The following is a 7,706-nucleotide window of genomic DNA, read 5'->3' on the forward strand; positions in this document are numbered from 1 at the left end:
TGGTCTCCCATACCAGCTGGAACAGCATGAAATAGCAAAGGCTCTAGACAGCCCCCTAAGCCTTCTGAGACCACAGAGTAGAGCAAGAGATAATGGAGGGTGTCCTGTGTCCTGAGAGGAGTGCCGAAGGATCTGAAGTAGCCTTGTAGAAGTCCTGTATGTGAGAGTGGACCAACTCAGCAAGTCACATCATGGATTGATGCTTGAGGCCAGACAAGATGAGGAGCATGTTGGCAGACGCTGACATCAATGGATGACAAAGACTAGAGCCCCTCTCCCCAAATTGTAACCCTGAATGTTACTGAGGGAAGAGGGCGTGGGTGAAACCCTGACTTTACTGAGATTAAATTCCTGCTTTCTGGGAGAACTAGAGCTTCAAAATAGAAATTAAGATCAATTCGAGAAGGATGTTTATTGTTGACACCCATGTGTATTACTCCTACCCTTGGATAGAATCCACCCTTCCTGGTTTCAGTAAGTGTTTTAGAATTTTTTGTTCTTTGTTAGTGGGTTTCATTAGTTCCTCAAAACAGATCAGAATATTTATTTTAAAGTGTTTTCCACACTATTATATTGACTTCATTTCAAGTGAGCTCTTGCTTTGATTGTTGATCTTGTTCATTATTTTAGAGTTATGGTTCTTCTTTGGATGATGGAATTTTGGTTTGCATGCTCATTTTGAATGGCTTTCTGTTAGTTTATAAAGATTCTCTCTCTCTCTCTCTCTCTCTCTCTCTCATCTTTCATCCCTATATAGGAATTTTGAGATTGCCTCTACGTATATTTTCTTCTAAGTGCTTTACGATTTTAGCTTACATTTAGTTCTGTGATCTACTTTAATTTTTTGTGTTGGAATGAGACAGTGGTCCAAATCCCTTGTTTTGCATGTGGATATCCAGTTGTTCCAACATCAGTTGTTGAAAAGATCATTCCTTCCCCCACTGAATTATCTTAGTACTCTTGTCAAAAATCTATTGGCTATAAACATGAAGGTTTATTTCTGGACTCTCAATTCTATTCCTTTGATCTATATGTGTATGTTTATACCATACTACATTGTCTTGATTATAGTAGCTTTGTAGTAAATTTTGAAATTGGGAAGTATGATTCCTCCAACTTTGTTCTTCTCTTTCAAGATTGTTTTAGATCTTCTGCGTCCCTTTCATTACCATATAGAATCAGCTTGTCAATTTTTGCAAAAAAAAATTAAAATTAAAATTAAAAGCCCACTGGGTTTGTGACAGGGATTTTATTGAATCTAAGGATAAATATAGAGAGTATTGCCATCTTTAAAATATCTTTAAATTATCAGATCTCCCAATCAATGAATACAGAATGTCTTTCCATTTATTTAGATCTCTTTTAGTTTACTTCCATGATGTTTTCTAGCTTTCAGTGTACAGGTCTTGCATTTCTTTTGTTAAATTTATTCCTAAGTATTTTATTTTTTGATGTTATTATAAATGGAACTGTTTTCTTAATTTCATGTTTGGATTATCCATTGCTATAGTAGAGACAAGTCATTGATTTTTGTATATTGATCTCGGATCTTGCAATCTGAACTCATTTATTAGCTCTAATAATTTTTTATGGATTCTTTAGAATTTTCTACATAAAAGACCATGTTGGTGGCAAATAGACATAGCTTTATTTCTTCTTTTCCAATCTGAATGCATTTTTTTTCTTCCCTTTTGTTTTCCTGACAAGACCCTCTAGTACAATATGAATAGAAGTGGCAAGAGCAGATGGCCTTGTCTTGTTCCTGATCTCAAGGGGAAAGCATTTAATCTTTCACTATTAAGTATGATGTGATGAACATTCTTGAACAAGTCTTTTTATGGACTGAGGTCTTCATTTCTTTTGTGTAAACACCTAGGTGTAGAATTCCTGAATCACAGAATAGGTACGCGCATATGTTTTACTATACAAAGAATTGTCAACCTGTTTTCCACTGCGGCTTTTGTACTCTACCATCTTTTAAATTTCTCTTGTTATGTTATCTATCATCTCAGTGAGTCTTGGAAAACAGCAAGATCCCTAAACTGAACTTCTTGCCACACCTTAATTGAAACGCTTCCTAGTGGTAGACTCGGCAAATCTGTGACCCTCAAGAAGTTTTCATGGGACGATTCTTTTATTTACAAATTAAATCCATTCCCTCCTACACTCACTCTTTGTCCACTGCACAAATCCTCCCATATTCCTCCTCAGTCATTCCCCCAATAAGAACCCAGCTAAACCCCCAAAATGTGCCACCTGAACCACTGTTCACTTTATTTATATGTGATGTTTTCATGGTGATGTCATTAAAATTAGGAGGAATCCTCCAACTGAGGCGACCATGGAGAGATGGTTCTACAGTCTCTTGATGCAGATCCTTTTCCTGCCCAACTGGACTCCAGTTATTGTTTTGGTTTATCTCGTGTGTGATCAATGGAATGCAAATATTCTGCAGGCTCCTACAGACTATCTTGTCCCCATCTCATACCGTATCTTGCTACCCATCTCCTGGACTGACGTCAGCATCTTCTTCAAAGCACCACAGATCTCTGTAGGCAGGTATCATATCAGGATGAATGATATACCTGCTGAACCCTGTGAACCTCACCTGCAAACCTTGCTTTTTTAACAATATCTCTTTGTGGTTCATTAGTCAGCTTCCCATAATCACAGAGGCCTCCCTCTTCTTTTTCCTAAAATGGTAATCTCTCTATTGTTTGGGCAGATTATGATAGTAATGTATGTTTGTTCAAAGAAATAAATAAGCCTAGAAATTACAAAGCATAATTCTTCCCTTTATAAAATGGCTCACATCAATAATATCTCAATAAAGCTGGGGGGGGGATTTTTTTTTTAATGGCTAGCAGTTTGGGTTTTGAATTTGAGGTTTATCCTTCCAGATTTTTTAAATGTACTTGGACATTTCTGCATGGTAATAGGTATATAGCTGGAAGTTATTCTTTTTAATAGTATTATATTCCATAGTATTAATAGACATTAATTAATTTTTATTATTAAATATTTCAAACATAGAGAAAAAAAGTACTGAGAATAATGTAATAAGCATCCATGTGCCACTTAGTTATTGAAGAAAAGTTCAATTGCATATAAATATTTTCCCCAGTTTGTCATTTGTCATTTTCCTTTTGGTGATGTGTTTGCCATGCCTATTTTTATATTCACAGAGTCTAACTTATTAATCTTTTCTTTTATGGCTTCTGAATTTTAAGAAAGTTTTCGTCATGCCAAAATTATGAAGAAATTCTCCCATGATTCTTATTAGAATGCTTATTGTTTTGATTTTTACATTTGAATATTTTATCTACTTGCAATGTAACTATGTATGGTGTCACATATAAATCAGCTTAATTAATTTTCATTTGGCCCATTTCTTTGTAATTCTTTGTATTCTTCCTTTGATTTAAGATGCCATCTTTAATATATGCTAAATTCCCATGTATATTTTAATTTAGTACTAGATTTCCCATTCTGTTCCACTCAACTTTCTGGTGCATTGCCATACTATTTTAATTAATTTATGATATACAGAGAGTGCCCAAAAAATGTATACACATTTTAAGAAAACAAAAACTCTATTAAAATTGTAATACTCGATATATACCAATAACAAAAGATGAGTATAAATCACGTTTGACTTCTGCAATTATAAAAGGTGCTCAAAGTGGTTACCATCAGCGTGTAGACACTTCTGATTACGGTGAACTACTGCTTGAGCAACATTAACCAAAGTGTCCACTTGTACACATTTTTTGGCACCCCTGGTATATATCTTCATTGCTTTTCTTTTTCAGAATGGACCTGGCAATTCTTTTCTTCTTCACTTTTACATGAACTTTTAAATCAGTATATGCAGTTTAAAAGAACCACTGATGTGTCTTGAAGAATAGCATTGAATTTAATAATTTAACGTAGGAAAAACTGATGTTTTTATAATGTTGAATCTTCAAGAACATCTAGGCTTTCTCATCTAGATTATTTTGGTGTCTAGCAATAGAAATTTAAAGTTATTTAAAAAATATTTTATATCTATTTCCTATATATTTCAGATATATATATATAATATATATAATGTATTTTAATTAAGATTTCTTCTGTTCACTTCCAAAATGTGGGTCTGTTTTTCATCATGTCTTCTGACTGATTGTTGTTTGTAAACATAAATGTAATTAAGTTGGATGTATTAATATTTCTCCTATTAACTTCCTTAATTGTCTTATTGTTTATAAAAGTTTTTAAGGTGATTCTCTTGAGTTTTCCAGTTATTTAATATTATCACTGCAACTAGAGATACCTTAGCTTTTTTTTCAATTTTTAAATAAATTTTATATTTCATAACAGTTTTAGATTTACTGAAAATTGCAAAGAAAGTACAGAGAGTTCCCATATACCCCATTGGCCCCTGTTATTAACATCTTACATTCATATGAAGCATTTGTTATACACTTAATGAACCAATATTGATATATTATTATTAACCAATGTCCATACTTCATTCAGATTTTCTTAGTCTTTAGCTAATGTTCTTTTTCTCTTCCAAAGAATTAATTACATTTAGTTTTCTTGTCTCTTTAGGTTCCTCGTGGCTGTAACAATTTCTCAAATTTCCTTATTTTTGATGATGTTCATAGTTTTAAGGTATACTGCTCAGGTATTTTGTAGAATGGCCCTCCATTCCAATTTTCATACCTCTAATTTATTCCTCTTATAGCATGGGACTAGTACATGCAGTGTGATGTTATGTGGAAATGGTGATAGGAGATATTCTTGTCTTCTTTCATTTTTTGCTGGAATGCCTCTAGGAGGCCCCATTAAGTGTTTTGAGCTGGCTAAAGAGATATTTGATCATGATAATGAAACATTATAATCTTATACTACATAGTATTCTTATCCTGAGTATAGCTAATATTATTTTTCTTAGTGTCTGTCTTTGAATTATTAAATATGCGTATGTTTGTGTGAGGAAGAGGTCAGTATCAGTAGTTTTCCAGGCTAGCTGTTTTCACAACCCAATGGCTCTCTCCTTTTCTACTGCCACAAAGACAGACTGCCTCCTGCAAATTTGAAATTCAGCAAATACCCCTCCTCTGCTTCTCTGACCCAAAGTGGGATCAGAAGGGCTTCTGACCCAAGGCCTGTTCATCTCTGCCCCTGCACCTCATGGTATACCCCACCCTTCAAGAAATGTATTTCTCTAGTGCTTTCTGAGGTCTGTCACTGCTGCACCCTCTCACCACCCTTCTCTTCATCCTTTCTCACACAGTTTTTGGCCTGATATCGCTGCTTTTAGTAGACCTTACATATATATTGAAGTCTGAAAAGTATATCTCTCTCCAAGTTTGATCAGAATGGAGTTTGTGGGTTTTCAAATTCATTCTTCTTGCTGATACTTTACAGTTTCCCAGAGAAGGTAAAATGCAGACGTCCAACAGCTGTGTTCATACCAAAAGTCTTAATGAAGTAATTTTTGACCCAAAGACCACCCACTGATTTCTGGAACTAGGAGGCAATTCAATTAATCTTTGAATTCTGTCACATAAAGTTTTATTAGAAACATAATGGGGATTTTGGAGAGAGGGACTGGTGAACTTTGCATAGTAAAACAGAAACTTGAATTGCCAGAGTAAAGAAATTGATTCAGAGATAAGTAAATTCATTCATTCTGTAAAAAAATAATTGAAGAACTGCTTTGTGCTCATCACAGGCATTTTGCTTGTCAGTTAGGTGGTGGTTATTGTTGGTAGAGTTAGTCTAATTCATGATTAGAATATTGTTTCCCCTGGATCTCAGTTTCTTTGGGGCAATAGAGCCAACCTTATCTACTTTAAGATGAGGCTGGAACGAGTTTCAATATATAAAAGTACTTGGTGATTTTCTGATTTTCTGAAAGGGGCATTTGGAGTCATTGTAAACTTTTAAGGAGTCAAGTATTGTGACCACAAAAATGGGTGGAGGTGTGTCTGGTTCATTTAAACCGAGGAAGCCACTGACTGGTACAAGACATAGGATGCCGGGTGGCTGTGGCACGGCCAAAGGTAGACATGGGCTATGACCATAACAGAAAGGGAATGGTGTAGGGAAATACCTCAGGGCTTAAAGCAGGCAAATTGTGGGAGCAAAGGTGAGGTTGACTAATGGAAGCATAAGAACCAAGAGTCAAATTGAGGCTAGTGGTCAGAGGGCAATGAATGAAGGACATCCCTGAGCAGAGATTATGCCTTCTCGTTTTCCCACACCTGAGGTCAATTTCCATTTATATTAGGTGCTCACTTGTCCCCTGTGTAAAAGTTCCACTTTAGATTAAGGTTCCTGGAAACAGACTCAGAGACTGGCATTCAGGAGATTTGACGGGGAGCCCTCTTGGGAGCAACACCTGTGACGACACCAAGGAAGCAGGACTAGGCAGTCAGACAAGTTGAACCTCAAGGTAGTTGCAACAGAGGCCTCAGCTAATCTTATAGGGAGCTCTGCTGTCAGAATGGCTCTTCAGAGTTGTCCCAAATTAAGAGAAGAAGGGGAATGTTTGTTCCCCGTCGTTATCTAGTCACTGGATGTGAGCTGTGCCCATGGAGGACAACCCCAAAAGGAGACTCGCTGAGAGCTATTAGCTATCAATGCTCCTGGTAGCTGTAGAGTGAGTGCTTCAGTCCTACACAAAAAATACATGGACAGCACACCACAGCGCCCACTAACGGTCTTCTGAAGCCTAACACAGGATGGCAGCTGACTCCGTAGCTCAAACCTGCAGCCTCTTAGGTCTATAATGTTTCTTTGGTCTCTCTCATCTCTGCCTGCTTTGCTCCCCTTCCCCACCCCCCACATATTCACCTTAACTACAAAAACCTACTCACTACCCTGAACACACAGCACCCTCTTAACTCCACCCTGCCTTTACATGGGCTAGTTCATCAGTCTAGAACGTCCTTCCGCCTTTCCATTCAACAAAATCATGCTCGCTTCACAAGGCTGACTTCAAAAGCTAATTGCATTATAAAAATTTGAAGTTGAATCCGTTTCTCCTTCCTCTAGGGTGCCAAAGCATGTCGTTTGTAACTCTGTTATGGTATCCGTCCTGCTTGTGCTCTAACTGATCTTGTGTTTGTGTTTTTCCTTTATCAGACTGTAAATCCAATGAGTAGAGAACTTTATCCTTTATCCTATTATTCTCCCCATAACCTCACATTCTGCTTGACACAAAATAGATAGTCAACCAATAGAAACTGAGTACATCAAGTGTTCCAAATTGTTATGAGAGTTTCTTAGGAAAAAGAAAAAAATCTCCCTAACATTCTGAAGACCCTTTGGCATCACCCTGTATTTTTCCTACTCATGGGAAGTAGACAGTCTTTATTTATTCAATATAATTTGAATGCCTACTATGGGACAGGTACGGATAGGGCTACTTCCTATTATTCTTTTTGTTGGTGGTAGTGACATTATTAAGGTAAAATTTCCATAATACAAAACTAACCATTTTTTTCCTGTTTTTTATCAATTTTATTGGGGAATATTGGGGAACAGTGTGTTTTTCCAGGGCCCATCAGCTCCAAGTCAAGTTGTTGTCTTTCAATCTAGTTATAGAGGGTGCAGCTCAGCTCCACGTCCAGTTGCCATGGGCATTGAACAAGTAACCTTGTTGTTAAGAGCACGTGCTCTAACCAACTGAGCCATCTGGCCGCCCAAAGCTA

The sequence above is a fragment of the Rhinolophus sinicus genome, linkage group LG10 (genome assembly GCF_036562045.2).
Source record: "Rhinolophus sinicus isolate RSC01 linkage group LG10, ASM3656204v1, whole genome shotgun sequence".
In the NCBI taxonomy this organism is placed as follows: domain Eukaryota; kingdom Metazoa; phylum Chordata; class Mammalia; order Chiroptera; family Rhinolophidae; genus Rhinolophus; species Rhinolophus sinicus.